Genomic DNA, 21,641 nt, shown 5'->3' on the forward strand with positions numbered 1-21,641 from the left:
TAAGAATGACATATATTGGCGACTTGTCACCTCTCCTGACAACTATCTCCTTGTTCTCACGAAGGCTTTTAGCTGCCGCTTTGAGCTCGGGGGACAGTATGGTGCTTCTGTAATTGCCTCGATTCTTTCCTCCTTCCGCAATAAGTTCTGGTTGTAAGGTATCTTTGGTAGTGACCTTCTTTTGTGTCTCGAGGACCGGCCATATACTGCAGGTATGTTGACGACATTTTTACACAGGTACCTGATGTCAGACATCTGCAGGAGCTGAAGGAGGCATTTGAGTGGAGTTCCGTGCTGCGTTTCACTTACGAGATGGAAAAGGATGGGAAGCTGCCCTTTCTAGATGTAACAGTCATGGAAAAGAGCGGATGTTTCCACACTGCAGTCTACACTAAGGAAACGAACATAGGAATGTGCCTAAATGTCAAAAGCGACTGCCCAGATAGGTACAAGAGGAGTGTTGTTAACGCATATGTCGACCGAGCTCTCAGCCACAGCTCAGAATGGAAGCAAGTCGACGATGAACTCTGTAGGGTAAGGCAGGTCCTAGTCAACAACGGCTTCTCCAATGGTTTCGTCGAAGACATCATAAGAAGGAAAGTGAAACGCAATGCAACCTCTGAAGAGACAACCAACACAACACCTATACCCCCTATTAGACTATTTTACAGGAACTTCTTTTCCACAGCTCATAAAACGGAGGAAAGGGTCCTGAAAGATTTTGTTAATAGAAACGTTATCCCTACAGACAAAAATCAGAGGATACAACTGACGATTCACTATAAAACCAGAAAAACGGCCAGCCTACTCATGAGAAACTCTCCAGACACAAAACAGAACGCTTTAAAAGAGACTAACGTCGTCTATGCCTTCAAATGCCCTCTTGGGGACTGTAAGCTCCAAAAAACCCAGTATATAGGCAAGACAACAACATCTCTTTCTAGGCGTTTAACGATGCATAAGCAACAGGGCTCCATTAAGGAACATATAATCTCTTCCCACAACCAAACCATCGCCAGAGAAATCCTAGTAAACAACACAGAAATCATCGATAGATACAGCGATAGCAGGCGGCTTGATGTTTGCGAGGCATTACACATCAAGAAGTCAACACCAGCAATCAACAGCCAATTAATGCACAACTATATTCTACCCACCTCAAGACTCCGCTCCAATATAGAAGCATCAAGAAATATGGACCAATAGGCTTTCTACAATCACTTCTATTCAGTACCCATTGTTTCATGTTCTGGCTTGTGTTGATGAAATTAATACCTTATTAAATACCACCTCACCCCATCCACCTCACTCAAGTGTAGATATAAACAAAATCGGAGATGTTCTATTCTATTCAGTAAGTTCTATTCAGTTATGTATGTGTTAACTAAAGTCTTTGAAAATGTAATAAGTTTTACGAAACGCGCTCAAGTGTCGCGTCAGACTAGAAATAAAAATGAATTTTGGAGAATTGATTTTTGAATTACCTCCAACAGTGAAAAGAAATGTACGAAAGATTGAGAAAATTCGTGTTAGAATTATTAATCTTACTTTTTCGGTCATATTTAATAATATATGTCTACAGGAAAGACTGCTACCAAAATATACTAATATATATATATATATATATATATATATATATATATATATATATATATATATATATATATATATATATATATATATGTACACATATATATATATGCATATATATAAAGAGCCCAAAAGAATAATCGCAAACACGTGATTCGATTTTACGTAAGTATCCACTAGGAAAATGAAACAAAAATTCCGAACGTTTTCGTGTTTCACCACATTATCTCGTATGTATTTCCTTGATATAAACATATGTATAGAAAAATGTATTTATGTAAATGGTTATAAATTATTTATCTAAAGCATTTTCGAATATCAAACTAAGTTACTTTAAACTTATTGAGCACCCGAGTAAATTTACATATCGGCCTGTTAGCTCAGTTGGTTAGAGCGCCATGCTAATAACGCGGATGTCGTGGGTTTGATCCCCATACGGGTCAGGAGGCTTTCTCTGTGAAATGTCATTTTGTACCTAAATAGTAACAGTAATATTTCACATTTTTTAACTACTATAATTCATTCCCATAAGTAACTCTAGTTTATGACGTTATATAGCATCACTCAAGAATTAGAAAGTTTGTAACATTAAAATATTTAAGAATATTTATCATCATAAAATTTACCAGAGCTTAGAATTGTCCAAGGACACAAGACATAAATACACAGAGGAGTGTACGCATCTCGTTCAGCGGTGTATATAAAATGAATTTACATTTTGTTAAATGGTAAATAAATAAATATCTGACATAATAACGCTTCCAATACATATATATATATATATATATATATATATATATATATATATATATATATATATATATATATATATATATATATATATATATATATATATATATATATATATATATATATATATATATATATATATATATATATATATATATATATATATATATCAGGGCCGCTCAGGGCCGTAGGTGAACCTCCCCCACAGGTCAGGCTCGCCCCTAACCAGGAACCTCTCGTCCTTCGGGAGTCAGAGGTTTATAAAGCTATCGTTTCATTTCCCCCGGGCTCCTCAGGAGGCTACACAGGGGTAAGACCTCAACATGTGAAGGAAATGGTGAACCCTGTTCTTGGCCCAGCTGCAGAAGCGCTCCTGACAGAAATCACATCGTTTGTCAACAACTGCCTCGCCTTGTTAATCCCTGATGAAATCAAACCATTCTTCTTTGGTGCTTCCCTATGTGCCCTTAAAAAGAAGGGGGGAGGGATCAGACCCATTGCCGTTGGTAATACCCTTCGCCGCCTAGTTGCAAGGGCTGCTGTCAGAAGTATCCGAACGGAAGCAGCCACCATGCTGCAACCCAACCAGCTGGGGTTTGGAGTCCCCCAAGGCTGCGAAGCAGCGGCTCATGCTGCACGAGCCAACATTAGCTCTCTTACTGAAGACCAGGCAGTAGTAAAATTAGATTTTAAAAACGCTTTCAACTCGGTCAAAAGGGAAGCAATCCTCACTGCAGTCCAGGAACATTGCCCAAGCATTCTCCCGTTTGTGTCAGCAGGCTACAGCAAAGACTCAACCCTCCTGTTTGGCAAACATGAAGTCACCTCAGCAGAGGGAATTCAACAGGGTGACCCACTTGCACCGTTCCTCTTTTGCATAGCGGTTCGAGAAATTACAACCAGACTGTCCAGCGAGCTCAACATCTGGTTCCTGGATGATGGCACTCTGGCAGGCACACAAGATTCCCTGCTAGAAGACCTACAGCTGGTGAAGACACGGGGGGAGTCCATGGGTCTCGTTCTTAACCCCTCCAAGTGCGAAATTATTGCATCTAGTGAAGTAATCATTAGAGCAGTGAAATCAGTTCTACCAGAAGCCTCAGTCGTTAAACCTACCGACAGCACACTACTCGGAGCACCTCTGGGCCACAATGCCATTGCTGCAGTCCTTGACGAAAAGTTTAGAGACCTAAAGAGGATGGAAGAGAGAATTGGGGACTTGGACTCCCACGATGCCCTCTACCTTCTCACAAAGTGCCTTACCTTGCCCAGGCTAACATACTTCTTAAGGTGTGCACCAACTTTTGGCAACCCACTTCTAAATCAATATGATGAGCTCCTCAGGTCAATATTCAGGAAGGCGCTCAACCTAGATTTAGATGACAGTCAGTGGGACCAAGCAACACTACCAGTGAGATTTGGAGGGATAGGCATACGAAACGCAACTGAGGTAGCACTTCCAGCATTCTTATCCTCATGTACAGCAGCCAACGAATTGGTAGGGCAGATCCTACCAGAGCGTATGAGAGAGACCGCGGGAACTCATGATCAAACGTTCATCGAAGCAGCCAGACAATGGGACACCATTGCACACCCTCAACCCCGACCACAAGTCCCAAAAGACCACAAGCAGGCCCACTGGGATAGCCCCATAATGGAAAAGACTGTCACAGCAATGATTGACAACGCTGATGCTGAAAACAAAGGCCGCCTCCTAGCGGTAACAGCACCCCACGCCGGGGATTTTTTATTTGCTGTGCCCAATGCAGCCCTGGGAACTCGCCTCAGTCATGACGCTCTCCGCATTGGAGTTGCCCTTCGCCTTGCCGCCCCGATCCTCACCGAACATAGGTGCATCTGCGGAACTGCGATGGCAGACCAATATGGTCGTCATGGTCTGGTATGTCGTAAATCACAGGGTAAAATCGCAAGACATGAAGAAGTCAACGACATCATCAAGAGGAGCCTCGCCACAGCCCGCTGCCCGGCACAAAGAGAACCACACTTATCCAGACCTAACGACCCTCAGAAGCGCCCTGATGGGGTCACCTTGCTACCTTGGAAGGATGGTAAGCAGGTGGTGTGGGACTACACGTGTGCTGCTACACTGGCCAGTACCTACCTCCACTACAGCACACGTGAAAGCGGTGGTGCTGCTTCTTTCAGGTAATCGCAGAAAATTATTAAATACAGAGGTCTAGCACACTGCTACAGCTTTGTTCCGATCGGCTCGGAGACCCTCGGTTCGTGGGGAAAATGTGCATTGAAGTTCCTGAAGGAATTGGGGGACAAATTGATCAGCGCTACAAAAGACCAGACAGCAAAAAGTTTCTTGTTCCAGCGCCTCAGTGTTGCGATTCAGAGGGGAAATGCCTGTTGCGTCTTGGGCACTAGTCCAACTTCAGAGGAATTCGAAGAAGTGTTTGACTTGCAACAATGATCGAACCCGTCTGTGACATTCATCAATGTTTCCCATTGTTGTGTTTTTCAAGAGATCCATAACCTTTAAGCACCTTTTTGCATTATTATTTTTGTATCAACCCATGTATATCTTGTAACCATCGAATGTATATATATATATATATTATTAAATATGACCGAAAAAGTAAGATTAATAATTCTATCACGAATTTTCTCAATCTTTCGTACATTTCTTTTTACTGTTGGAGGTAAATCAAAAATCAATTCTCCAAAATTCATTTTTATTTCTAGTCTGACGCGACACGAGCGCGTTTCATAAAACTTATTACATTTTCAAAGACTTTAGTTTACAAATACACAACTGAATAGAACTTACGCATCTCCGATTTTATATCTACACTTGAGTGAGGTGGATGGGGTGAGGTGGGATTAATAGGGTATTAATTTCATCAACATGAAATATATATATGTATATATATAAAGAGCCCAAAAGAATAATCGCAAACACGTGATTCGATTTTACGTAAGTATCCACTAGGAAAATGAAACAAAAATTCCGAACGTTTTCGTGTTTCACCACATTATCTCGGATGTATTTCCTTGATATAAACATATATCAAGTATTCATCATGTGTTGATGAAATTAATACCCTATTAATGATCGTGAGAAATAGGCTCATAGGTTTAATAGAATTCTATGACCAAGCAAGAAAGAGAAGGGTGGGCAAACTGAATTTTCTTGGACTGTCAGAAAACCTTTGACACAGTACCCCATAAAAGGCTGTTACAAAAGTTGGAGCAACAGGCAGTAGTAAAAGGTAAGATGCTCTAGTGGATAAGGGAGAATCTAAGCAACAGGAAACTGTGAGTAACTGTAAAGGGAGAGACATCAAAGTGGCGAGATGTCACCAGCGGAGTCCTACAGGGCTCTGTACTTGGACCCATCCTGTTTCTAATATATGTAAATAATCTTCCAGAGGGTATAGACTCATTCCTCTCAATGTTTGCAGATGATGCAAAATATATGAGAAGAATCAAGACAGATGAAGATAGACAGAGACTACAGGATGACCTGGACAAACTGGAGAAATGGGCTTGAAAATGGCTGTTTAAGTTCAACTCTGGAAAGTGTAAAGTATTGAAATTAGGCGAAGGGAGCAGGAGGCTGAACACAAGGTACCATCTGGGAAGTGAAATCCTGCAAGAGTCAAATAGAGAAAAAGATCTGGGGGGTTGATATCACACCGAACCTGTCCCCAGAGGCCCACATCAAAAGGATATCATCAGCGGCATATGCTAGACTGGCCAACATAAGGACTGCCTTTAGAAACTTGTGTAAGGAAGGGTGAAAGAAACTCTGCCCATTTGTTTTCCGTCATCGTCGGGGATCGAACCCAGGTCCCCAGGATTACGAGTCCTGAGTGCTGTCCACTCAGCCACCAGGCGCCCCTTGTGAATGGAAGGTAATTGTCGAGAGAAAACGCCAAGCCATTACGACTATATAGCACTTGGAAAGGATCAGAATAAGGATATGGGATGGGACGAGGGGGAAAGGAATGGTGCCCAATCACTTGGACGGTCGGTAGGGGATTGAACGCCGACCTGCATGAAGCGAGACCGTCGCTCTACCGTCTAGGTCAACCTTGTGAAGGGAAACATAGTAAACGCTAACAGATAGTGACAGCTGTCAGGGACTGCCTCGCATATAAGTGCAGTTGACACAGTTTATAACTTGTTTAATACAGCAGACATCACATGAGTCTGCTGGCGAGTGTTTGCTGCCACTGGAAAAATCCACTTTAACAGTTAATAAGATTTTCAGTGGTATAATTAAGGGAGCTACGTGTTTGTGTGTCCTGGTTACTGAGTGAAGCGTTACTAGTAGAAGGTCTGGAAATATTATATATTCATACACTTATGCTTGTGTGGAGTTGTCCCAAGCGTGGAGTGTTTATTTTTGTACTTTGTGAATAATAATAACATTGTGAGTGAATCTCGATTCCCTTAGCTAGTTTTCCTAGTTTCTAGATTAGGCTAGTCGCTCTAGGGACTCTAGAAACTGGAGCTTTCAAACTAACATATACTTGTGGGGTGTTGAATGCAGGCTTATGTTAAGGATTATCATTTGTGAGTAGTCAGAAGTCTGTGATTGCTCTGTAGAGAGAATTACAGAGATTTTCCTGTTTCTGTGAAATAGGATGAGGAGGTGAGAGTGAAGTGGTATGTAAGGTACTTGACTCAAACCGTTAGAGGTGGGGGCAAAGTGGGGTGACAATTGCCCCCCCCCCCCCACCATGAGAGACAGTGCGCCACTGTCTTAGGCCTCCCCCTCCTTGTGACGTCACGGGACGCCTGAGGGTGAGTGAGGCCTGTGATTGGGGTAGGCATGTCTGCTCCGAGCTGTGTTTGGCGCGAACAGCTGTGATTGGTAGCGGCACGAGGGAACAGTGCAGGCTTCGTGCTGATTGGTCAAGACAAAGTAGGGGAGGAGGTATGGGCATTTTGAGTTTCCTTAGCCCGCGAAATCGTCAGTTTGAGCAGGGTAGCAGGTGGACGAGGACATGGCTGGGTGAAGGGGGGAGTTTTCCCCCTCCACCCCCGTTAATCGCGGACGGTACCGTGTTGTCCAGCAGGGATGGCACTCCTGCCATCCCGGGTTGTGTCTAGACCCAATTTTCGTGAAATTTGGGGCCGATGAGGTACGGAAGGACCAGTAAAATAGCGTCAGAGACAGTGGGCACCCATGAGGCAGCTGGCAGAGCCTCATGGTGTAACAGGTGGTTCAAATAACCTGTCTAGTGTTGATGGACAATTAGCAGAATACGGACAGGGCCTCCTAGTGTAATTGTGGTGAAATTACAGGTCCATGTTGGACTTTGAATTCTGCCAGGCGGCTTCAGTGTGGGGACGCCGCTGGCCATTGTCACCCCAGTGTAGAGCAAGGCAGGCTCTGGTTTGCTGGAGTTGTTGGTGATTCCCCATCCACGTGTGTATGCCTGGGGGCCACCCCCAGGCCACCCCGCCGCATGGCCCGGCCACCCTGCCTGGCCGCGCGCCGACTACCCCCCCTCTCAGCTCAGGAGGGGCGCTGTGGGCCACGCGGTGGCCACATGCCTTGGCCACCTCCTTGGGCCACTTGGCCACATTCCCGGGACAGCCTAGGGCCACATCTTGTCGACGCTTGAGGAACAAGCTAAGTGTTGACAGCCCGAGAGGTAGTGACCTGGGAAATGAGTGAAATGTGAGGAAAACGTGAGTACAATAGCCAGTGTAACAGTGTCTCAGTATTAGGGAAAATTCACGGTAAAGCTGTGTTGTCCCATAGCCCTGCCAGGCTAGGGAAGCAGCTGAGAGACAGCTGTCAGTGGCACGTCCAGGTGACTGCTAGGGCGGTACCTGGAGATAGATGTTGTACACGACCACACTGTAGTTATATATATATATATATATATATATATATATATATATATATATATATATATATATATATATATATATATATATATATATATATAACTAACTAGGGCGGTACCTGGAGATAGATGTTGTACACGACCACACTGTAGTTATATATATATATATATATATATATATATATATATATATATATATATATATATATATATATATATATATATATATATATATATATATATATATATATATATATATATATATATATATATATAAGGGTGTGAGTTTTCAGTTGCATATTGTCCTGGGGACCATTCAGGCTTGTTCGCATATATATATATATATATATATATATATATATATATATATATATATATATATATATATATATATATATATATATATATATATATATATATATATATATATATATATATATATATATATATATATATATATATATATATATATATATGTGTGTGTAGACTGACTCGAGTATGTAACCGGTCAGTGTAGAGATTTACCATATAAGTGATCCAGCCTGTCGATTCTATATAGTCGTTCAGACTTGATTAATGCCATAGAGTACTGCATCTAAATTGTATCATTAGAGGTAGGCAGGCCAGGTTGCAGGGATGTCAGTGGGTATCCTGAGGTCTGTGTAGTTAGACATACATTTACCTGATGATATAATTTTCATTGATTATGTGAATGCCATTTCTATGTGTTCATTTGCATGTTTTATGTACTGTGTTGTGTGGTGAGTCAGTAGATGTGATTGCTGACTGATTGCCTAATGATGTCATTAGCATGTGGGGTATGCTGACAGCATCATTATGTTGCAGGTTTGTGCAGTGTTGTTATCAGTTTATACGATATTGCTGCCATGGGAGCTGTGTTGAGGGTTTAAGGGACCTCTAGAATTATTCAGGGGAATTCACAGTACTTAATGAGAGCAGGCAGTTGATTGGTTAATTGCCTTGCTGAGGTAAGTGTGTGCTCACAGTAGTCCTTTGCAACGGTTGCAAGAAAAGGGGGGCAGTAATATTGGTATACTCTTGTTGTTGCACAACCGTGTGTCATTATTGTGTGGGCACAGTAATTAACGAGTTGCAGTAGCCGCAACCGTATGTGGGCAGTGCATTTGTGTTGTTGCATGCCATTGTAGTGTGACCTATGTAACACTTGGGTTACTTTGTTTCTTTAAGTTGTGTTGAGGACTTAAGGATTCAGTGAATTAATTAAGTAAGGGGTAATTAACTGGATAAGGGGTGCACACTTATTGTGGAGTGAATGAGGGCTGTTATGTGAGAGAACAGCGTTGAGCTTGAGTGAGATACATCTCGGGAGCAATTAATTTTCCGTGTGACAATTAATTGACCACTCTAGCTAATTATGTAATTAGCCTTCTCATCATGAATTCACGTAGTGGGAGAGGATCTGTCAGTATTTGTGTTAACGTAATTTGCTCGAGACTAATTACCTTTCTGGGGTATAGCAATTAGTGGCTCATGTTAATTAATGGAGTAATTTACGTCTGGAGGGCTCAGATGACTTGGTAAAACGAGGTCATGGAGCTAGCATAAATCGTTGCATTAATCATATCCTGTCTGAGGACAGTGGATTAATTACACACATGTTAATTAGGGGTAATTAACTCCTTTCCCGTGAATTCACAGTGTTTGATGAGACCTGCTTAGGCAGTGCGGAGTGAGACGTATTTATGGATGATTAATTATCGGTCCTGGTGACAGTTAATTAATTGCTCGGAGTTAATTAGGGTAATTAACACTCACTAGTAATTTTTTGACACAGACTGTTGAGAAGCTACCAAGTTAGGGTAGGCTTAGTTAACGTAACTCAATGGGGATGTAATTAGTGGTCCGTTTGATCTTAAATGAGGATTACTCACTGAATACTTGCTAGGAGTGAAGTGTGATGTAATATAAGAGTTTGAGTTATTGTTAACAGAGATGACTTGTATTGACCGTACCATATTGGCCAAAGTATCTCCCAAGCAGGGCCTCCGAAAACTCAAAGGGCACACTATGCAATGCAACATAGGTAACAGAGCAGCAGCGGTCGGAAATGGCGACCGTACCGCCGTCCCCAGGGAGGGTCAACGTTTGTCTATCATTTCAGGCTACTAACTCCTTGTACACCGCCGCGGAGTTAAACTTCACTACTGCTCAGTGGGTCGTCAGGAGCTGGAGCCCGTACACCTCGTCCACACGAACACGTAACATGTCCAACAACATAACATCAAGAGCAAGGTATGAAGCACGTCCTGAAAACTCCAAACCAACGGTCTCCGTCCAGCGAACAGTGGAGAAGGGGGGTGGGGGGGTCCCCATGGCGCCGACACGCCAAACAGCATCCTCTCTCAGGCAGCTCCAGGCAACAACTCAGTTACTGACTTTTATATTCTTTTCAGTTGTGCTACCATCGGGCTGGTAAACAATAACAGCACTTCTCGCCCTCCGTTTAACTGAATCAGTGATCCATCGGTGTTAATGGGCTCTAAAGTAAATTTTATGTGCAAGAGAAAGTAATGACCGTAAAGCTTAGAGATGGCAAAGTCTACCAACTCTTAAAGAATTGAAGTGACTTAAATTTAATGCCTTAAACATAGAGCACAATTAAATTCAATTTCTGTCTTTATTATGAACCCCATACCCATCCCATGGGCGGTGGAGTAAAGGGTTACAGAGGCACATAATTGGTTCAGGAACTGAACCCCTTAGTTCGTTTAGCTAAGCAAATAACAGTCTTTTGACGCTAATTACACAATTATTAATGTTATATATACTAGTACTCATACTCATACACACTTAGAACACTCCAGGACATTTGGCTACTCTTTTATTCAAACACAAGGTATTATTTGAACGTTAGATTTACATTTCATCATTAGACAAGCAATACAAGTGCTTAGACAATACTTGTGTTTACAATAGACAAAAAGAACACAGTTTATGGAAAAGTGTTTGCTGAGTAAACAGTCCAATTTAAAATTGATGTTTGTTAGCTAATATGAACCCTCAAACTCACAGTGGTTTTAGATAAGAGCATGGAAGGCGACCATGACTATTAAAAAAAATGAAAAACACTGTTAGTCTATTGGTGTTCGACTTGATCCACACACACTTTATATTTCATTTTGTCTAGATCTCCATACAAGGTGACTGTCAGTGGGACCACATCTGGCAGTGTACTGATTTTGTTACATGGCTCATACAAGTGTTTTGTTTGATACATTTATTTTTTATATATATAATATCGGCTTGTTTTCTAAACCTAACGGCCTGTTAGCTCAGTTGGTTAGAGCGCCGTGCTAATAACGCGGATGTCGTGGGTTCGATCCCCATACAGGCCAGAAGGTTTTCTCAAGGAAGTGTTGTTTTACCTGATTAACCAGGCTGTGAGTCATACGTCAGGCTGCAAGCAGTAGCCGCGTCAAACATTCTGGTTCACTACTCTAGCAACCATAAGGCCTGGTTGGGGACCGGGCCGCCGAGACGTTGAGCCCCGAAATCATTGCAAGGTAACCGTAAGGTGGTTCCTGTTCACACTCCACTGCAGCTTGCTTTGGTTTCGTCTGAGATTTCTTGTCTATAATGACACTTTTTATATTTGATAGTGCAAGATTATGTGCAACATGTCTATATTTACTGCAAGCTTGCTTGACAAGAATATCAACTTTATTTTTATGTTCTTTGGATCTCAATCATGTGAGGGGAACCACAACAATTTGACTCTGACCCCTTTAGTTAAGTATGCACATTTCTGAGGTTGAGCGAAAAACAGAATAGGGAAAATAACTTTAATAATTAAGATAATACGTAGAGTAAATAAGAGCTAATTAAACATATAAGAAAATAAACTGCAGTGAAGAACACTAACTTATATGAGTAAATATATAGGTTAATCCCTGGTGACAATAATAAAGTAAAAGTAATCTGTAGTAAGTGGCCACATTAATTAACTTTAAAATAAAAGACTAGAACGTATATCTGTGTCTGGCTTCAAAGACAAGCAAGTTACAGTTTGATTGTAACTTATTAAGAGTTTGTAATGAGAAAAATAGGGAGAGAATTTGAGATAATTAAGCTTTCTGCTGCAACATTTTCAGTCATTTTCCACATTAAGAAAAACCAACAGTTTAACGTGTTGGGTGGATGGATACCCAATCATTGACACATTGGTATTTGTGTTACTGTTGCGCTATGTTGCTGGATACTTTAAATTCTTGAAATCACGTCTTGCTTGTGTAATTCTTTATCAATTTTGTGGCCAAAGAATAGAATTAAAAATAATATATATATATAATTTACGCTAATTCTAACTTTTTTTGTAATAGTGTACAAACAGCGCTTCTGTTAATTACAATGCAGTAATTGTTATTCCAGAGCAATTGTACATGAAGTGTAAACTATAACGTGGAAATTGTAGTACTCTGATTTAAATGTTTTCATAAAACAAGGGGGCACCCGGGATTGAACCAGGGACCTCTCGATCTGCAGTCGAATGCTCTACCACTGAGCTACACCCCCTATGTAGAGTAGTGTGTGTGTTGAGCTCAACGCATATAATAGTTACAAATTTATTATATATATGTATATATATATATATATTTATATATATATATATATATATATATATATATATATATATATATATATATATATATATATATATATATATATATATATATATATATATATATATATATATATATATATATATATATATATATATATATATATATATATTAGTATGTTTGGGTAGCAGTCTTTCCTGTAGACATATATTATTAAATATGACCGAAAAAGTAAGATTAATAATTCTAACACGAATTTTCTCAATCTTTCGTACATTTCTTTTCACTGTTGGAGGTAAATCAAAAATCAATTCTCCAAAATTCATTTTTATTTCTAGTCTGACGCGACACGAGCGCGTTTCGTAAAACTTATTACATTTTCAAAGACTTTAGTTTATAAATACACAACTGAATTGAACTTACGCATCTCCGATTTTATATCTACATTTGAGTGAGGTGGATGGGGTGAGGTGGCATTAATAGGGTATTAATTTCATCAACACAAGACAGAACAAGAGGTGGTATTAATAGGGTATTAATTTCATCAACACAAGACAGAACACGAAACAATGGGTATTGAATAGAAGTGTTTGTAGAAAGCCTATTGGTCCATATTTCTTGATGCTTCTATATTGGAGCGGAGTCTTGAGGTGGGTAGAATATAGTTGTGCATTAATTGGCTGTTGATTGCTGGTGTTAACTTCTTGATGTGTAGTGCCTCGCAAACGTCAAGCCGCCTGCTATCGCTGTATCTATCGATGATTTCTGTGTTGTTTACTATGATTTCTCTGGCGATGGTTTGGTTGTGGGAAGAGATTATATGTTCCTTAATGGAGCCCTGTTGCTTATGTATCGTTAAACGCCTAGAAAGAGATGTTGTTGTCTTGCCTATATACTGGGTTTTTTGGAGCTTACAGTCCCCAAGAGGGCATTTGAAGGCATAGACGACGTTAGTCTCTTTTAAAGCGTTCTGTTTTGTGTCTGGAGAGTTTCTCATGAGTAGGCTGGCCGTTTTTCTGCTTTTATAGTAAATCGTCAGTTGTATCCTCTGATTTTTGTCTGTAGGGATAACGTTTCTATTAACAATATCTTTCAGGACCCTTTCCTCCATTTTATGAGCTGTGGAAAAGAAGTTCCTGTAAAATAGTCTAATAGGGGGGTATAGGTGTTGTGTTAGTTGTCTCTTCAGAGGTTGCATGGCGTTTCACTTTCCTTTTTATGATGTCTTCTTGAGATGATTTCAGGGCTTTTAGTGTCCCCGCGGCCCGGTCCTCGACCAGGCCTCCACCCCCAGGAAGCAGCCCGTGACAGCTGACTAACACCCGCGGCCCGGTCCTCGACCAGGCCTCCACCCCCAGGAAGCAGCCCGTGACAGCTGACTAACACCCAGGTACCTATTTACTGCTAGGTAACAGGGGCATAGGGTGAAAGAAACTCTGCCCAATGTTTCTCGCCGGCGCCTGGGATCGAACCCAGGACTACAGGATCACAAGTCCAGCGTGCTGTCCGCTCGGCCGACCGGCTCTTCGACGAAACCATTGGAGAAGCCGTTGTTGACTAGGACCTGCCTTACCCTACAGAGTTCTTCGTCGACTTGCTTCCATTCTGAGCTGTGGCTGAGAGCACGGTCGACATATGCGTTAACAACACTCCTCTTGTACCTGTCTGGACAGTCGCTGTTGGCATTTAGGCACATTCCTTTGTTTGTTTCCTTAGTGTAGACTGCAGTGTGGAAACCTCCGCTCTTTTCCATGACTGTTACATCTAGAAAGGGCAGCTTCCCATCCTTTTCCATCTCGTAAGTGAAACGCAACACGGAACTCTGCTCAAATGCCTCCTTCAGCTCCTGCAGATGTCTGACATCAGGTTCCTGTGTAAAAATGTCGTCAACATACCTGCAGTATATGGCCGGTTTCAAGTTCATGTCGACTAAGACTTTTTGCTCGATGGTACCCATGTAGAAGTTTGCAAACAGGACACCTAGGGGAGAACCCATGGCGACCCCATCTACTTGCTTATACATGTGCCCATCCGGGCTCAAGAAGGGTGCCTCTTTAGTACAAGCTTGGAGTAGTTTCCTCAGAATATTTTCTGGCATGTCAAGAGGAGTACAGGCTAGATCACGATACACTCTGTCGGCTATCATCCCGATTGTCTCGTCCACAGGTACGTTGGTAAACAGCGATTCTACGTCCAACGTGGCGTACAAACCCAGTATATAGGCAAGACAACAACATCTCTTTCTAGGCGTTTAACGATGCATAAGCAACAGGGCTCCATTAAGGAACATATAATCTCTTCCCACAACCAAACCATCGCCAGAGAAATCCTAGTAAACAACACAGAAATCATCGATAGATACAGCGATAGCAGGCGGCTTGACGTTTGCGAGGCACTACACATGAAGAAGTCAACACCAGCAATCAACAGCCAATTAATGCACAACTTTATTCTACCCACCTCAAGACTCCGCTCCAATATAGAAGCATCAAGAAATATGGACCAATAGGCTTTCTACAAACACTTCTATTCAATACCCATTGTTTCGTGTTCTGTCTTGTGTTGATGAAATTAATACCCTATTAATACCACTTCTTGTTCTGTCTTGTGTTGATGAAATTAATACCCTATTAATGCCACCTCACCCTATCCACCTCACTCAAATGTAGATATAAAATCGGAGATGCGTAAGTTCAATTCAGTTGTGCATTTGTAAACTAAAGTCTTTGAAAATGTAATAAGTTTTACGAAACGCGCTCGTGTCGCGTCAGACTAGAAATAAAAATGAATTTTGGAGAATTGATTTTTGATTTACCTCCAACAGTGAAAAGAAATGTACGAAAGATTGAGAAAATTCGTGTTAGAATTATTAATATTACTTTTTCGGTCATATTTATTAATATATATATATATATATATATATATATATATATATATATATATATATATATATATATATATATATATATATATATATATATATATATATATATATATATATATATATATATATATATATATATATATATATATATATATATGTATTGGAAGCGTTATTATGACAGATATTTATTTATTTACCATTTAACAAAATGTAAATTCATTTTATATACACCGCTGAACGAGATGCATACACTCCTCAGTGTATTTATGTCTTGCGTCCTTGGACAATTCTAAACTCTGGTAAATTTTATGATGATAAATATTCTTAAATATTTTAATGTTACAAACTTTCTAATTCTTGAGTGATGCTATATAACGTCATAAACTAGAGTTACTTATGGGAATGAATTAAAGTAGCTAAAAAATGTGAAATATTACTGTTACTATTTAGGTACAAAATGACATTTCACAGAGAAAGCCTCCTGACCCGTATGGGGATCGAACCCACGACATCCGCGTTATTAGCATGGCGCTCTAACCAACTGAGCTAACAGGCCGATATGTAAATTTACTCGGTAGGTCAATAAGTTTAAAGTAACTTAGTTTGATATTCGAAAATGCTTTAGATAAATAATTTATAACCATTTACATAAATACATTTTTCTATACATATGTTTATATCAAGGAAATACATCCGAGATAATGTGGTGAAACACGAAAACGTTCGGAATTTTTGTTTCATTTTCCTAGTGGATACTTACGTAAAATCGAATCACGTGCTTGCGATTATTCTTTTGGGCTCTTTATATACATACATATATATATATGTGTGTACATATATATATATATATATATATATATATATATATATATATATATATATATATATATATATATATATATATATATATACATATATATATATATATATATATATATATATATATATATATATATATATATATATATATATATATATATATATATATATATTAGTATATTTTGGTAGCAGTCTTTCCTGTAGACATATATTATTAAATATGACCGAAAAAGTAAGATTAATAATTCTAACACGAATTTTCTCAATCTTTCGTACATTTCTTTTCACTGTTGGAGGTAATTCAAAAATCAATTCTCCAAAATTCATTTTTATTTCTAGTCTGACGCGACACTTGAGCGCGTTTCGTAAAACTTATTACATTTTCAAAGACTTTAGTTAACACAAACACAACTGAATAGAACTTACTGAATAGAATAGAACATCTCCGGTTTTGTTTATATCTACATTTGAGTGAGGTGGATGGGGTGAGGTGGTATTTAATAAGGTATTAATTTCATCAACACAAGCCAGAACATGAAACAATGGGTACTGAATAGAAGTGATTGTAGAAAGCCTATTGGTCCATATTTCTTGATGCTTCTATATTGGAGCGGAGTCTTGAGGTGGGTAGAATATAGTTGTGCATTAATTGGCTGTTGATTGCTGGTGTTGACTTCTTGATGTGTAATGCCTCGCAAACGTCAAGCCGCCTGCAATCGCTGTATCTATCGATGATTTCTGTGTTGTTTACTAGGATTTCTCTGGCGATGGTTTGGTTGTGGGAAGAGATTATATGTTCCATAATGGAGCCCTGTTGCTTATGCATCGTTAAACGCCTGGAAAGAGATGTTGTTGTCTTGCCTATATACTGGGTTTTTTGGAGCTTACAGTCCCCAAGAGGGCATTTGAAGGCATAGACGACGTTAGTCTCTTTTAAAGCGTTCTGTTTTGTGTCTGGAGAGTTTCTCATGAGTAGGCTAGCCGTTTTTCTGGTTTTATAGTGAATCGTCAGTTGTATCCTCTGATTTTTGTCTGTAGGGATAACGTTTCTATTAACAATATCTTTCAGGACCCTTTCCTCCGTTTTATGAGCTGTGGAAAAGTAGTTCCTGTAAAATAGTCTAATAGGGGGTATAGGTGTTGTGTTGGTTGTCTCTTCAGAGGTTGCATGGCGTTTCAATTTCCTTCTTATGATGTCTTCGACGAAACCATTGGAGAAGCCGTTGTTGACTAGGACCTGCCTTACCCTGCAGAGTTCATCGTCGACTTGCTTCCATTCTGAGCTGTGGCTGAGAGCACGGTCGACATATGCGTTAACAACACTCCTCTTGTACCTATCTGGGCAGTCGTTTTTGACATTTAGGCACATTCCTATGTTCGTTTCCTTAGTGTAGACTGCAGTGTGGAAACCTCCGCTCTTTTCCATGACTGTTACATCTAGAAAGGGCAGCTTCCCATCCTTTTCCATCTCGTAAGTGAAACGCAGCACGGAACTCCACTCAAATGCCTCCTTCAACTCCTGCAAATGTCTGACATCAGGTACCTGTGTAAAAATGTCGTCAACATACCTGCAGTATATGGCCGGTTTCATGTTTATGTCGACTAAGACTTTTTGCTCGATGGTACCCATGTAGAAGTTTGCAAACAGGACACCTAGGGGAGAACCCATGGCGACCCCATCTACTTGCTTATACATGAGCCCATCCGGGCTCAAGAAGGGTGCCTCTTTAGTACAAGCTTGGAGTAGTTTCCTTAGGATATTTTCTGGTATGTCAAGAGGAGTACAGGCTGGATCACGATACACTCTGTCGGCTATCATCCCAATTGTCTCGTCCACTGGTACGTTAGTGAACAGCGATTCTACGTCCAACGAGGCTCTTATTCCTGTGGCCCGTGTGCCCCGCAGTAAGTCAACAAATTCCTTTGGCGGCTTCATGCTGAAGGCGCAAGGGACGTAAGGAGTTAGCAGGCCGTTGAGTCGCTTCGCCAGTCTGTACGTGGGTGTGGGTATCTGGCTAATGATTGGCCGAAGTGGGTTTCCAGGCTTGTGTGTCTTGACATTTCCATACGCATATCCAGGTTTATATTCCCCAATAATCTTTGGCAGGTGGAGTCCTGATTTCTTGGCGTTCACAGTTTCGATTAGTCTGCTGACATTTGCTTTCAATTTGGCTGTAGTGTCCTTCCTTACCCCTTTACTGCGGGGCACACGGGCAAATATACTAATATTAAAAATATACTAATATTAAAACGCACGACCCAGCAGCAAGGAATCAAGCCTTCACGATAAAATATCGCCAGGATCTGGTTCGTGATCAGATATACAAGGCAGAGAATGAAATCAAAGACAACAAAACGCAACTACTTCATGCTACGAACGAGTGGAGAAATAGCAACATCGACGAAAGTATCCGTACCCGCATTGAACAACACCTCGACATCCTCACAGACCAACATCACCTCAGCACTGAAACAAGGATTATCAAGAAACTAACAACGTTATATGGAGGACCTATGGCAATTCCACGACCAAAAGATGGCTTCCTGAACCTTGCAGGAATTAACCTCCCTGAGGACCAAGTCACTCTCCTAAATCTGGGCATAAACTGTCACGTTATGTCCAGACCGAGTGAGATGGCCCGTAAAGTGGAGTTGGAAATTCTGTTGGACGACATATTCGACCTCGTGACGCAAAAGAAGGTCACAACCAAAGATACCTTACAAGCAGAACTTATTGCGGAAGGAGGAAAGAATCGAGGCAATTACAGAAGCACCATACTGTTCCCCGAGCTCAAAGCGGCAGCCAAAAGCCTTTCGTGAGAACAAGGAGATAGTTGTCAGAAGAGGTGACAAGTCGCCAAAATATACGTCATTCTTAAAAAGACGAATATCTGGCGAAACGAAATCAGGACTCCACCTGCCAAAGATTATTGGGGAATATAAACCTGGATATGCGTATGGAAATGTCAAGACACACAAGCCTGGAAACCCACTTCGGCCAATCATTACCCAGATACCCACACCCACGTACAGACTAGCGAAGCGACTCAACGGCCTGCTGACTCCTTATGTCCCTTGCGCCTTCAGCCTGAAGTCGCCAAAGGAATTTGTTGACTTACTGCGGGGCACACGGGCCACAGGAATAAGAGCCTCGTTGGACGTAGAATCGCTGTTCACTAACGTACCAGTGGACGAGACAATCGGGATGATAGCCGACAGAGTGTATCGTGATCCAGCCTGTACTCCTCTTGACATACCAGAAGATATCCTAAGGAAACTACTCCAAGCTTGTACTAAAGAGGCACCCTTCTTGAGCCCGGATTGGCACATGTATAAGCAAGTAGATGGGGTCGCCATGGGTTCTCCCCTAGGTGTCCTGTTTGCAAACTTCTACATGGGTACCATCGAGCAAAAAGTCTTAGTCGACATGAACTTGAAACCGGCCATATACTGCAGGTATGTTGACGACATTTTTACACAGGTACCTGATGTCAGACATCTGCAGGAGCTGAAGGAGGCATTTGAGCGGAGTTCCGTGCTGCGTTTCACTTACGAGATGGAAAAGGATGGTATGCTGCCCTTTCTAGATGTAACAGTCATGGAAAAGAGCGGAGGTTTCCACACTGCAGTCTACACTAAGGAAACGAACATAGGAATGTGCCTAAATGCCAAAAGCGACTGCCCAGATAGGTACAAGAGGAGTGTTGTTAACGCATATGTCGACCATGCTCTCAGCCACAGCTCAGAATGGAAGCAAGTCGACGAAGAACTCTGTAGGGTAAGGCAGGTCCTAGTCAACAACGGCTTCTCCAATGGTTTCGTTGAAGACATCATAAGAAGGAAAGTGAAACGCCATGCAACCTCTGAAGAGACAACCAACACAATACCTATACCTCCTATTAGACTATTTTACAGGAACTTCTTTTCCACAGCTCATAAAACGGAGGAAATGGCCATGAAAGATATTGTTAATAGAAACGTTATCCCTACAGACAAAAATCAGAGGATACAACTGACGATTTACTATAAAACCAGAAAAACGGCCAGCCTACTCATGAGAAACTCTCCAGACACAAAACAGAACGCTTTAAAAGAGACCAACGTCGTCTATGCCTTCAAATACCCACTTGGGGACTGTAAGCTCCAAAAAAAACAGTATATAGGCAAGACAACAACATCACTTTCTAGGCGTTTAACGATGCATAAGCAACAGGGCTTCTTTTAGGAACATATAATCTCTTCCCACAACCAAACCATCGCCAGAGAAATCCTAGTAAACAACACAGAAATAATGAAAATCACAGGAAAATGAAACAAAAATTCAGAACGTTTTCGTGTTTCACCACAATATCTCGGATGTATTTCCTTGATATAAACATATGTATAGAAAAATGTATTTATGTAAATTGTTATAAATTATTTATCTAAAGCATTTTCGAATATCAAACTAAGTTACTTTAAACTTATTGACCAACCGAGTAAATTTACATATCGGCCTGTTAGCTCAGTTGGTTAGAGCGCCATGCTAATAACGCGGATGTCGTGGGTTAGATCCCCATACGGGTCAGGAGGCTTTCTCTGTGAAATGTCATTTTGTACCTAAATAGTAACAGTAATATTTCACATTTTTTAGCTACTTTAATTCATTCCCATAAGTAACTCTAGTTTATGACGTTATATAGCATCACTCAAGAATTAGAAAGTTTGTAACATTAAAATATTTAAGAATATTTATCATCATAAAATTTATCAGAACTTAGAATTGTCCAAGGACACAATACATAAATACACTGAGAAGTGTACGCATCTCGTTCAGCGATGTATATAAAATTAATTTACATTTTGTTAAATGGTAAATAAATAAATATCTGCCATAATAACGCTTCCAATACATACATATATATATATATATATATATATATATATATATATATATATATATATATATATATATATATATGTATATATATATATATATATATATATATATATATATATATATATATATATATAAATATATATATATATATAATAAATTTGTAACTATTATATGCGTTGAGCTCAACACACACACTACTCTCCATAGGGGGTGTAGCTCAGTGGTAGAGCATTCGACTGCAGATCGAGAGGTCCCTGGTTCAATCCCGGGTGCCCCCTTGTTTT

General features: G+C 40.3%; 6 non-coding genes across 6 annotated transcripts; 4 read left to right on the plus strand and 2 right to left on the minus strand.

Moving 5' to 3' along the window:
• The first annotated feature begins 1,959 nt into the window (after nucleotides 1-1,959).
• On the plus strand, nucleotides 1,960-2,033 carry TRNAI-AAU (transfer RNA isoleucine (anticodon AAU)). Its single transcript has one exon. It is a non-coding gene; the product is annotated as a tRNA-Ile (tRNA).
• Nucleotides 2,034-11,477: 9,444 nt separating this feature from the next.
• TRNAI-AAU (transfer RNA isoleucine (anticodon AAU)) lies at nucleotides 11,478-11,551 on the plus strand. Its single transcript has one exon. It is a non-coding gene; the product is annotated as a tRNA-Ile (tRNA).
• A 1,105-nt stretch (nucleotides 11,552-12,656) lies between these two features.
• TRNAC-GCA (transfer RNA cysteine (anticodon GCA)) lies at nucleotides 12,657-12,728 on the minus strand. Its single transcript has one exon. It is a non-coding gene; the product is annotated as a tRNA-Cys (tRNA).
• Nucleotides 12,729-16,141: 3,413 nt separating this feature from the next.
• TRNAI-AAU (transfer RNA isoleucine (anticodon AAU)) lies at nucleotides 16,142-16,215 on the minus strand. The gene has a single exon. It is a non-coding gene; the product is annotated as a tRNA-Ile (tRNA).
• A 4,756-nt stretch (nucleotides 16,216-20,971) lies between these two features.
• Nucleotides 20,972-21,045, plus strand: TRNAI-AAU (transfer RNA isoleucine (anticodon AAU)). The gene has a single exon. It is a non-coding gene; the product is annotated as a tRNA-Ile (tRNA).
• A 518-nt stretch (nucleotides 21,046-21,563) lies between these two features.
• TRNAC-GCA (transfer RNA cysteine (anticodon GCA)) lies at nucleotides 21,564-21,635 on the plus strand. Its single transcript has one exon. It is a non-coding gene; the product is annotated as a tRNA-Cys (tRNA).
• Nucleotides 21,636-21,641: the final 6 nt, after the last annotated feature.

The sequence above is a fragment of the Procambarus clarkii genome, chromosome 84, assembly GCF_040958095.1.
Source record: "Procambarus clarkii isolate CNS0578487 chromosome 84, FALCON_Pclarkii_2.0, whole genome shotgun sequence".
NCBI classification, from domain to species: Eukaryota; Metazoa; Arthropoda; class Malacostraca; order Decapoda; family Cambaridae; genus Procambarus; species Procambarus clarkii.